General features: G+C 38.7%; 1 pseudogene; it reads right to left on the minus strand.

Annotated features, from left to right (window-relative positions):
* Nucleotides 1–2,671, minus strand: part of LOC120121559 — a 33,840-nt pseudogene extending 31,169 nt beyond the window's left edge.
* Nucleotides 2,672–12,757: the final 10,086 nt, after the last annotated feature.

The raw sequence follows: 12,757 nt of genomic DNA on the forward strand, positions 1-12,757 counted from the left end.
ACTATGTCATCTATTCCCTCAATTTCTCCTTCTGATTTCTCAACAGGTGCATCTGGTAGTCCATCTAATTTTTCAACAAGTCCTCATCAAGATAGTATACCTCCTTTAGCACAAGATATTATTGTGTCTAGACGTTCCTCTAGTGTCTCCAAGCTTCCACATTGGTTAAACGATTATGTTTGCACCTGCCAATCCACTTCATCATCTACTGCTTATTCCATTTCTAAGTACATTTCTTACTCTCATTTACCCTTACCTACTCAACATTTTTTAGCCTCTGTTTCTCATTTTCATGAACCCACCACTTATCATGAAGCTTGTTAACACCCGCAATGGCAGCAGACCATGAGAAAAGAGATTCAAGCATTGGAATTAAATAATACTTGGACTGTGGTACCTTTGCCTTCTGGTAAAGTTCTCATTGGCTGCAAGTGGGTTTATAAAATTATGTACCATGCTTCGGGTGAGGTGGAAAGATTCAAGCCTAATTGGTGGCCAAAGGATACAATCAAAAGGAGGGGGTTGACTATGTGGAGACATTTTCTCCTGTTGCTAAACTCACCACTGTGAGACAGATTTTGGCTCTTGCTTCCATCTTTGATTGGCCGTTGTGGCAAATGGATGTTCACAATGCATTTTTGCAAGGAGATTTGATTGAAGAAGTCTACATGCAGTTGCCAGAAGGTTTTTCCAGCCAGGGGGAGCATATGGTTTGTCGGTTGCAAAAGTCTCTATATGGACTCAAGCAGGCTTCTAAACAATGGAACAAGAAGCTGTCTGAAGCCCTTATATCTGCGGGTTTTCAACAAAGCAAACATGATTACTCGTTGTTTACAAGGCGAGTAGCAGACAAGTTGGTTGTTGTACTGGTTTATGTAAATGATTTGCTAATTACTGGAAGTAATACTGATATGATAGAAGAGCTAAAGTGTATACTGAGTTCAAAGTTTAAAATGAAAGACTTGGGAGAATTGAGATACTTCCTTGGACTTGAAGTTTTGAGGTCACAGAAGGGGATCATATTAAACCAGCGTAAATATGCACTGGAATTAATAGAAGATAGTGGGATAGGGGGAGCAAGGCATGCTTTAACGCCATTGGAACAAAATAATAATATTTCTTCTGTTTTGAATACAAAATACTTGAAGCATAATGAAGAAAGTATGATAGACAAGACACAATTTCAGAGACTCATAGGCAGACTTATATACTTAACTCACACCAGGCCTGACATAGCTTATTCAGTACAACATCTAAGTCAGTTCATGCATCAGCCTGGAAAAGAGCATATGGAAGCAGCCTTGAGAGTTGTACGATATATTAAGAAAAATCCAGGGCAGGGAGTTTTGCTGGACTCCTCAAGTACGTGTGATCTAATTGCCTTTTGTGATTCTGATTGGGCAACTTGTTCAATATCAAGGAAGTCTGTAACAGGATATTGTATAAAACTTGGCAATTCCCTGATTTCGTGGAAGTCAAAAAAGAAGAACACAATAGCTCGTTCTTCAGCTGAAGCTGAGTATAGAAGTATGGCTATGACTACAGCAGAATTAGTTTGGCTAAGTGGACTGCTAAGTGAGCTAGGTGTGAAACAGGATCAACCAGTCAAATTGTTTTGTGACAGTAAAGTTGCATTGCATATTGCTTCTAATCTGGTCTTCCATGAGAGAACGAAGCACATTGAAATTGATTTCCATTTTGTTAGAGATAAGATTCAAGAAGGGTTCATCACTGCTGAACATATTTCCTCAAGGGAGTAGCCTGCAGATATCTTGACAAAGGCACTCGGAACACAATAGCACGAGTATTTGACAGACAAGTTAGGGTTTTCAAATATGTTTAACCCACCAACTTGAGGGGAGTGTTAAGATATCAAATAATCAGTTAGTTTGTTAGAAGTTGGTTAGTAGGTTGTTAGAGAATTAGTTAGGAGTAGTTATTTTTAACTCTTGTATTATTGCTTGTAAAATGTACTATATATTGCAGTTCAGCAGAGTAATAATATACGGGGCATTATTTTAACAGAAACAATCCGCAGCTCTTACCAGCTCTTTTATAAAATCAAACCCCAAATTGGAGTTGCCAATATTATGAAAACCACTACTAGTTGACATAACAAGGTTGTTTGTACCACCAGGAAAATTACTTTGATGAGATGGGTTTTGATTTAAACCCGAATAAAAATAGTAAAGATTGTTAAACTCAGAGTGATGAGTAAACTCGCAGGAGGTGAACTCGGGGAGGTTCTGGATATGATTCTCGCAGGAAGGAGTAATAGCTTGAGGAGGAATAGTTTTGATAAACGGTACTGATTCGTCATCTAATCCCAAATCCTTCATGATGGAATCCCAATCCATGTTTCGTAGCACATGTTCGTCCCACTCAAGAGGCGTATAACGGTGATGAGGTGGAGGATCGGATACCACGATACAATCAGAAACATCGACTAGATTACATATCGACTTTTCGGGTACCGGACTCGGGCTTCGACGAAGATCGAGAACCGAAGTTGGCTCATAGCATGAGTTTGGCACACTGTTAACCCCATGGAAACTTACGTTCCTACCTGTACTATTACTATTAGTAGTTGTAGTAGCAGTACCAATATTATTGTTGTTAGGTTTAGGGCTTGGCAATGGTTGCTTTGTGGAGAAGAAACTGCGACTCTCATAGCTTTTGAAAAGAAAAAACAAAAACAAACAAGGTATTTCTTTTGTTTGCTTGGATTTGGGGATTAATGTGGAATTAGGGTTTGAAAGTAGGAGAAGAAAGGTTATAATTGCAGGCTTTTATATTTGCATGGGGGTATGGGTGGAAGCATGGATGAGGAGTGACATATATACATGCTGGAGACAATACCACACATTTCTTTTCCATCAAATTTGATGCTTCTCACTCAAGCTTTTGCTTTCTTACATTGTATTTTTTTTGATGTAGGATTCCCACCCTTACATTTTCTTTTGTTGTTATTTCTTTTCAAGGTCCATTTTTTTTTATTTATGTCAAAGTAAAAAAAAGTCCATTTACATTAGTCTTTTTTCTTACTGTTTTCATATCATTTTTATTTATCTAATTTTATTACTATTTATTTTATTTTTTTCGTGTAAATATGAAATGATAATCACTTAAAAGTTAATTATGAGTGAATCAGTGATATTAAAGAAAAAAATAAGATGAAGATTTTTACTTATTAAAATCATAAATATCGTAACAAAGCTATTCCTATAATAATTCACTTTTTACGTGCCACGTAAATTGATGCTACCTATATAAATACAATTAGCCACTTGTATAATAATTAATGAAAGGTTATATCAAATATAGTTTTAGATGATAAATTATGTTATCCATGTAGATGCTTAATTTGTCTGGGGCCTATATTATTTTCAAATGAAAGCAGTTCTGGGGAGTTAAAAACCAGAAAAAAAAACGTGGGGGGAGGACACGATCAGATAACAGAAAAAAGGAGACAAAGAAGGGGCAGAAGGGAATTAACCGAGTGGTCACGGGGAGTTAAAAACCAGAAAAAACATGGGGAGAGAAAAAAAACAGAAAGCATTGAAGAATAATTCCATTTTAAATTCTTTCTCAACACAAACCTCACAGATTAACAAAATAGGGTAAACTTAACAATCAAACAGAAACAAACAGTAAAAAGCATCCTCAGTCATCGACATCACAATTGAAGAGGGAGGAATTCAATCGTTACTACCTGAGTTCGAGGCCTCCATTGTGTGAGATTTGTCGCCGTTTTCGTCTGGCTTTAAGGGAGCATCCAACCACCTAAAGGTAATACTTTTAATGTTCAGCCGAGGGTTTTGTTAGGTGTCAAGGGTTGTATCTTCGGGGCTAGGTTGGGATATAGGGCTAGATGGTGTCCTGTTGGCTATTTAGGTAAATCTTACACGGATTTAGACCCTCATCGGAGCTTCTAGGTGGTGGTCGTTTGTTTTGGTTGAGGGCTAGAGAAGGAGAAGACATGGTAGCTAGGGGGTGTTCGTCTAGGGTTTGAGGCGAGAAGAAAGGAGAGCGGTAGAGAGGAACGACAGGGTCTGGTTGGTGAGGCTAAGAGTGAGAATGAATCAGGTTTAGGTTTTATCCTAAATATCCCATATAATCATATGTCAAAACGGCGTCGTTTCGGGCAACACCAAAATGGCAGCGTTTAGTGGGCAAGGGGGAATCCGTGTTTTAGGTATAATAGCTGATTAGGCCCTTGTAGCTTCAACCTGTTCTGTTGTGGTCCCCACTTCGAGTTTTTTTTTTGGAATGCTAATCTCGTCTCCTAACTTTCAGCGTGTTTCATTTTAGTCCAGTTACATATTAGGGCCATTTTTGCACTGTTTTTACATTGGTTGTGTAATTTACGAAACTTTCATTTTGGTCCTTGAACGAATCTTTTGTGCCTTCTTAATTTGGTCTTCATATTTATGAACACTTTTCATGTTAGTCCTGAAATGTTTTTATGTTTTATTTTTGAAATTTAATTTGTAATTTTGGTTGTTTGACAATTTAGGCACTTAGCATGTTTTTTTAATTTAATGGTTAATTCCTACTTTGCATGCTTAGTTTAATTTTATTTTATTCTGGTCCTTCATGGTAATTTTGAATATGAAATCGAGTTACTAATAGTATGTTTTATTGTATATATTGTTTTATTCTAATGTATGCCAATGTCGTTGTATGCATGTATATACCATATCACCATACTTTATTTTAGACTTAGGTGTTCATTTGAATATAGGATATTATTTAATTAGTTTTTAAATGACATTATTTTGCATAATATGCATGATAGCCTCACGTGCATAACTCGACCATATGACATAATTGGATTAAGGGTAATATACTTTTAATTTAAAATTGTTTTAAGTGGGCAGTCATAACTGATTTGAGGTCCGCTTTTAGTGATTTTAAAATAAAAGTGTATCCCGAAAGTGAAACCAAAAATTGATTCGTCACCTAAAATTTGGGAACGAAAGAAAAGGAAATGTTCGTTTATTTAAATTTATCGAGAAAAGGTTGTTATAACTTTTAAGATCTGGTCTCGATATTTGTAAATAATCGAACATTCTTTATCTTTCTAAAACGACTCGGTAATTTTAATTTAATTTATTTGAGTGCTTTTGAATGTTTTAAATTTACATTTTATTTTATGGGATCAAAAATCAGAATAAGTCCGAATTTGTAAAGTTCATTGCAAAGACGTTAATTAATCGATTAGGTACCAATTTAGGGCGTTGTGGGGGTGCTAATCCTTCCCCACACGTAATCGACTCCCGAACTCATTTTTTGGTAACGCAGACCTTAATTTGTTGTTTTAATTAAAATTAATTTTTATTTAAAATAACAAAATATTTTTGGGTGCCCAATCACACCCTAATCAAATATTGGTGGTGACTCTTTGAACAATATTTTTTTTAACGTAAAGAGAATTTCAAAATTTTCGAAACGAGAGGTTTTTAAATCGTATTTGTTTTTAAATTAAAAATCAATTGAAAGAGATAAGTTAAAAATTGATGTGGTTTTCAAAATCTCACATTTTCACCTTTTGAGGTAATAATCGTTTCGACAGCTTGGCAACTCCGCCGGGGACTTTTTTTAGAGAGTCAGGCCGATAGTCGATTAATTAAGTGTCTTTGCAATTGAAAATTACAAATTCGTTTTAATTTGGTTTTTGATCCCTTTTTTGGTTTTTAATAAGTTTCGTTTGTATTTTGATTTCTTTAATTTAATTCGATTAACAATTAAATAGTCGTACTAATTTGTTTGCTAATGATTTCAGATTAATTGTGTGAATTTAGGAAATTTTGAGTGTTTTTATAGTGTTTTTTCGCTTTTCCTCACACACTGCACAGTTGCATTTTCATGACATGAGCTAAAACCCCGCTCCGTCCTAATTAAGTAGGAGTGAGAGACTATGCCCTCGTGTGGTTTTCACCTCCGCATGGGATAGTGGATCGCTCCTGGAGCTCACGCCTTATGGTCCTCGTGATGGTAATCACCTCCGCATGGACATAAGGAGGTGTGTTCACTTGAAATTGAACTCGATCCCCTAAAGCCTGTGATGGGCCAGGATTGAGGGTTCGACAGCCCAAGGGGGCACCGGCAAGAACAATTCGAGAACCTATTACTTTAGAACCTAACCCGGCATATAGTGAACTTAGAGCCCGAACTTAGGTTGAGCCAAACCCGAACCTTAAGAATCCCGTGAGGAGGGTACACAAGGAAAAGCTTTTTTGAGTCATTTATTTTTGTTTTTTCGAATAAATGCATGCGAACTAGATATCATGTGGTTAGGTTTATTTTTTGAACAAGCATGCGAATTAGATATCATGCGGTTAGGATTTATTTTTGTGAATAACAAAGCATGGGGGTAGATATCATGTTGGGTAAGATCTGATAAAGCATGATTGGGTAGCCAGCATGTGAGTAGGATTCTTGAACAAATTATTATCCCGATTTAATTGCTTTATGTTTACTAACCGATCTTTTGTTGTCTTTGTCTTGTTTCTCTTGTGTTTTGCATTGCACTATCCATTACATGGTGTTGATTTGGGATCGATGTCCATATAGAAGGCCAGTAATATGGAACGAACGGTTCAGAAAAAGGTTGAGGATAATGCCAATGTTCTGAGGTGGTCGGAACAGTCCCAACTGACCAATGGGGACAGCGTGATGCCTGGATACGTGTCGGAGTTATTTGGTTATACTCACATTAACGTGCGTCAGAATGATCTAAGTGAGCTAAAGGAGATATGGGGAAGATGGACAGTAGCCGATAAGGAGATGTTTTATCAGTTCTACGGCGATATTCCTTATCTTCTGGATGTTCCTATTGATCAAAATTTGTTTAGGGCATTGGCGCAGTTCTGGAATCCTTCTTATAGCTGTTTCACATTCTGTAGAGTGGATATGACACCAACAATAGAGGAGTATCAAGATTTGGTCCGTTGTTCGAGGTCCCAGATGGATAGAGTATATACCAAGCTGCCAGTCACTTCTTCGTTTAAGAAGAAATTACTATTGATAACCGGAATGAGTGAAGATTGGGTAATCAGAAACATTAAGAAGAAGGGAGGCAGTGAGTGTATCTCTTGGGCTGCTTTGAAAGAAGTAATTGATCATCACCCTGATAAGAGAAAGAAGCTTGACTTGTTTGCTTTAGGGATTTATGGGCTCGTTATTTTTCCAAAGGTGCTAGGATATGTAGACGTATCAGTCGTTGACCTGTTTGAAAGATTAGACAAGCACGTGGATCCTGTTCCAGCCATTTTAGCTGAGACGTTTCGGTCTTTGAGTTCTTGTAGGCGTGAGGGAGAAGGACGCTTTATAGGATGTGCGCCTTTGCTGCTAGTATGGATTCTGAGTCATTTTAAACATGTTGAAAGAGCACCAGGACGAGTGTTTCTAGAGGGGTTTTCGCCTTTGAAAGATTTTCTTTCTAAAGAATGGCCTGGGGGCTTCACCGAAGAAAAATGGATGGTCATCTTGAAGGATATCAGAGATGGAGATATTTTGTGGCGAGCTTCATGGAATACCTCTTCGGATATACTTTACCGATGTGGAGAGCGAGATTGGGTTCCTTTGCCAGGTATATGGGGTTCTGTTGGGTATGCACCGCTACTAGTTTCCAGACAATATGGATCGATGTAGTTCATTCCAGCCACGTGGGACTTGGTAGGATCGGATTTTACATTCAAAGGAGATCAGTATAAGGGTAAAGTTAAAGGGGTTGCTGAGGCCTGGAAGCAAACTCGTCGCGTGAATTTGTTCACCTATGATCTCGAGTTATCTCAAGAGTACGAGTAGTGGAGAAGTGGTCGAGTAAATAACAACATCCCAATAGTGAATCCTGAAAATATTCAGCCGGTGGAGGAACAGTTGAGAGTGGTGCCATCTCCATTAGAGTTAGCCAAGCGCGATTTCGAAGAAGAACAAAGACAATGGAGAATGACTTTACAGAAGCTAGAAGATGAAATGTATCAAAAGGGATTGGAGATTGACATTCAGAAGAGTAGAGCAGATCGAATTGAAAAAGTAGAGAAACAACTTCGGCTAGACTTTGACGATCTTCGGTCAACTTATCAGCGAATGGTAAAAGCTCAGACAGGTTCTAGCTCGAGTAAGTCATCTGTCGAATGGAGGCAAGAGGTGGCAAGCCTCAAAAGAGTAGCCGGAGAGAGTCAAGAAGAGCTCAAGCAAAGCAGGCACCAAGTGAAAATTTTATCGAAAGAAAATGATTCTTTAGAGCAGCGGTTACAAAAGAGTCAAGCCCAGAATGAAAAGTTGAAGGAGAAAATTTCAAGTTTAGAGACCGCATTACGACGATACCGAAACAGGGAAGGTAGCTCGAGCCAGGGGGAGGTTGAAAGTCTGAAAAAACAAGTGAGCAAGCTTGAAGCCATGGTTCAAGATTTTCAGAGGCAAGCAAGTGAGCTATCGATAGTTCCTTATGAGGGGGATATACAATGGTGTTTTCGATGGGAGCGAGCTCAGGCGAGAGTTAAGCAAAGAGAAGATCTTATTGCTTGTTACCTAGAACACGCACAGAGAATAGCTCAATATTTGGTCATTTTATCCGAGGAAGCTGCTGATGTGACTGAAGAACTGGATCCCGAGGCTGAAGAAAACCAGAAGATCGTGGAGTTGCTAGCACATGTACAGTAAATAGGAGAGATGGTGTAGATTTATTTGTGATGTTTTTCAACTTTGTAATTGAACGTCGTTCTAATATAAAGAGTTGTTCTAAGGAATCGTTCCAGGATCAACACCCTGCATTTTGCATATGCATTTTTAATACATTTAAATTTTTGCATTGCATTTTATTCATTCATAATCATATATATCATAAATATCAGCGATAACAAAATGACTTTGCAACAGAGTAATACTGGAAAATCCCAAGCATATCTACAGAACCAGGAAGAAAGTTATGGAAGACAAACTTGCCCAAATTGAGAAGGCTCAGCTGGAGTTACAAGATAATATCAAGAAAATGCAAGAAGATATGATGAATGCCCAAAAGGAGATGTTTGCCAAGTTTGCGAGTATGTTGGAAGGAAGAAATCCAGAACATGGGAAAAGCCCTATGCCAGAAGGTGTAACTGAGAACCCACTTCATCATCCAGGGTTAACTCCAGAACAATCTCAGAATGTTCAAGTGACCCCTGTTCATGTCGGGAAGCTGCACATTAATCCAGTCGGTGCTTCTGTTAACGTACAGCCTGGATCTAGTTCGTATCAGGAAGAACATCAATATCATCAAGTTCCATACCTTGATGAAGAAGCAAAGAAAAACCAAAACGATCCGCTGGAAGAGAAATGGAAACAACTAGAAAGAGAAGTTAGAGCCATGAAGGAAGATACTAGTGTCTATGGATTTGACGCAAAGGAATTAAGTCTAGTTCCTGATATGGTCTTGCCTCCAAAGTTCAAGGTTCCTAATTTTGAGAAGTTTGATGGTACCAGGTGCCCCTCTGCGCATATCACAATGTTTTGTAGGAAAATGACCGGATATATAGGGGACGAGCAATTGTTGATACATTATTTTCAGGAAAACTTAACTGGCTCAGTAATCCGGTGGTATAATCAGCTGAGTAGAGCTAATATTAAATCGTGGAAAGACTTGGCTAAGTCATTTCTTGAGTAATACAAACATGTAAAAGATGTTAGGCCCAACAGTATGATGTTGCAAGGAATGGAAAAGAAGTCTAACGAGAGTTTTAGACAATATGCTCAAAGATGGAGAGATGTAGCGGTGCAAGTCCACCCGTCATTGGAAGAGGAAGAAACAAATATGCTTTTTGTCAACACCTTAAAGGCTCATTTTTTCTCGCATCTTATCGGTAATCCTTATCGAAGTTTTGCTGATGTAGTTACGGCGGTAGAAATGATTGAAATGGCTGTTAAGAGTGGGAAGCTCGAGGGAGGAGAGTCTAGTAAGAGGCCACCATCGAGGAAAAAGGAAAACAAAGTCAGTAATGTGAGGCAGTACGATTCTAATAACATCACTGTTTCCCGTCCTCAAGAAGCAGGGCCATCAACACAAAATGACAATAGACAAGGGGCAAGGGACCAGAGGAGCGAGAGACCTCAATTTGATCCAATTCCGATGACTTATAAGGAATTGTTTCAGATTTTGTATGATCGACATGTGGTTTTGCCGTATCATGTGACTCCAATGCAACCTCCTTTTCCCAAATGGTATGATGTTAGTGCTCAGTGTGAGTACCATGCAGGGAACCCTGGGCATTCCATTGAGAATTGTACTGCTTTTAAGAAGGTTGTCCAAGCTTTGATAACGAGGAATGTCATCAACTTTGGTGACAGTGAGCAGCCAAATATAGCTCAGAATCTGTTGCCAAGCCATGCAGGGGCAGGAGTTAACGCGATTACTGAAGAGAAAGGAAAGAGAATTGTAAGGAATGTTAGTGAGGTGGTATCACCCATGAGTTGGGTGTGGTGCCAGATGGTCAAGGTAGGATTGTTGAAGCCCAGTTTGATAGGTGAACAGTTTAACAGTGGAGGGGTGTGTCAGTATCATAACAGTGAAGGACACAATATTCAGCAATGTCCTGACTTCCTATCTTTGGTACAAGACATGATGGACAGTAAAGAAATTGAGTTCTTTAGAGATATTGCTGAAGAAGAGGAAGCGGAAGTTTGCGCTTTAGAAGGATCGTCTAAAGGGGTATACAATGCCAGTTGTCCCCTAATTATTATTCCCGAAAATCGAGTTGCTGAGAAGGTAGCTCCGAAAGTGGTTATTACACCTCCATCTCCATTCCCATATCGGGATAATAAACAAGTACCTTGGAGATATGATTGCCAGATGGGAGATGCAACAAAAGAGAATGATGAAGTAGATGAGGTAGGACACTTTAGCAGAAGTGGTAGGTGTTATTCTCTTAATCCACCTAAAGAGTCTGAGAAGAAGGTTGCAGTTGATAAAGGGAAAAAGGTTGATGTGCAGATAGAAGAAGATAAGCCTGTTATCAATGAACCAGTAACCGAGAATGAAGCGGTAGAATTTTTGAAATTTCTGAAACACAGTGAGTACAGTGTTGTGGAACAGTTACACAAGTTGCCTGCCCGTATTTCTGTTTTATCATTACTTTTGAGTTCAGAGGCCCATAGGAATGCTCTATTAAAGGTTTTGAACAATACTTTTGTTCCGAAAGAGTTGCCCATTGAAAAGTTAGATCGTTTAGTTTCCAATGTACAAGCTGATAATTTTTATCTTTTTCTGAGGATGAAATCCCTTCTGGGATGATGGGTAGTCAGAAGGCTTTGCACATTACAGTTAAATGTAAAGGGTATGTGTTGTCCCAGGTCTTGGTTGATAATGGTTCAGCTTTGAATGAGATGCCCTTAGTGACTCTAAAGAAGCTTCCATTAGATAGTACACTTATGAGAACCTGTCAAAGTGTGGTTCGAGCTTTCGATGGGACTAAAAGAGAAGTGTTGGGCAAGATTGATGTTCCTCTGAATATTGGTCCAGCAACTTATGAAGTAGAATTTCTCGTAATGGACATTATGCCTACGTACAATTGTTTGTTGGGAAGGCCTTGGATTCATCAGGCCGGTGCAGTTCCGTCCACATTGCACCAGAGACTGAAATTTGTGATTGATGGAAGGTTGGTATGTATTCATGCTGAAGAGGACATTATTGCTTCTGTTTCTACTACTGCTCCATACATTGAAGTGGATGAGCAAGCGGTCGAGTGATCTTTCAGATCGTTGGAGTTTGTCAATGCTACCTTTATGGCTGAAGGCAGGAAGATACCAAAGCCTAGACTGTCAAATTGTACTAAAATGGGACTCAAGCTGACCCTTGGAAGAGGAGCAAAAGTTGGGAAAGGGTTAGGAAGTCAGTTACAAGGACCAATGAATCCAATATGCCCTGTTACTAAAAGAGATCGATTTGGTTTGGGGTATCAGCCAACTCCGAGGGATAAGCTGAGGGGAATTAAAAAGGGTCAGGAAATGAGAAAGGCCAGATTGGCTGGTGAAGACCTTAGCTGGGAACCCATGACCTTCCCGCCGTTGAGCAGCATTTTCATATCTGGAGGGTATATGTTTCAAGGGATTTCAAGGAACACTGAGGTGATGATTGAGGATGCCTTGGGAGATTTAGGCATTAATGTTATAACTGATGGTGAGTTTGAGGAAATGAGAGCTATGGGCATTTATCCTGCACCGCCGGGCTTCGTGTTAAACAATTGGACTGCGGAAGAGCTGCCTGTAGTTTACAAATCTTTTACAGAGTAATGCACTGGAACTTTCTTCCTGTTGTTCATACCCTGGGGCAATAGGTGATTTTATGTAAAGGGTTAAGCTGTTTGTTTTTTCTTGCTTTCAATAAAAGATGCATTTTGTTAGCTCCAAATGGCAAACATTCTCTCATGCATTTCATTCATTCATTCTTTGTTGTATATATGTATGTATTTATTTATTTCTATTTATTTATATGGGAAAAGATCCTCCCATATGTATATATGTATATATATCTTCTCTTTCATTATTTTTTCAGGAGCTCAGATATCAATAATATGAATGCCAATGACTCTGACCCGGAGATTGATTTCGAGAAGCCTATATGTCAAGGAGAAATCGAGGATTGTGATGATGATGAGGGATGTGAACTACCTTCTGAATTGCTGAAAATGGTGGAGAATGAAGATAAGAAGATTCTGCCTCATAAAGAGTCTATTGAGATTTTGAATTTGGGGATAGATGAGGATAAGAGGAAAGT

The sequence above is a fragment of the Hibiscus syriacus genome, unplaced genomic scaffold (genome assembly GCF_006381635.1).
Source record: "Hibiscus syriacus cultivar Baekdansim isolate YM2019G1 unplaced genomic scaffold, ASM638163v2 tig00110377_pilon, whole genome shotgun sequence".
NCBI classification, from domain to species: domain Eukaryota; kingdom Viridiplantae; phylum Streptophyta; class Magnoliopsida; order Malvales; family Malvaceae; genus Hibiscus; species Hibiscus syriacus.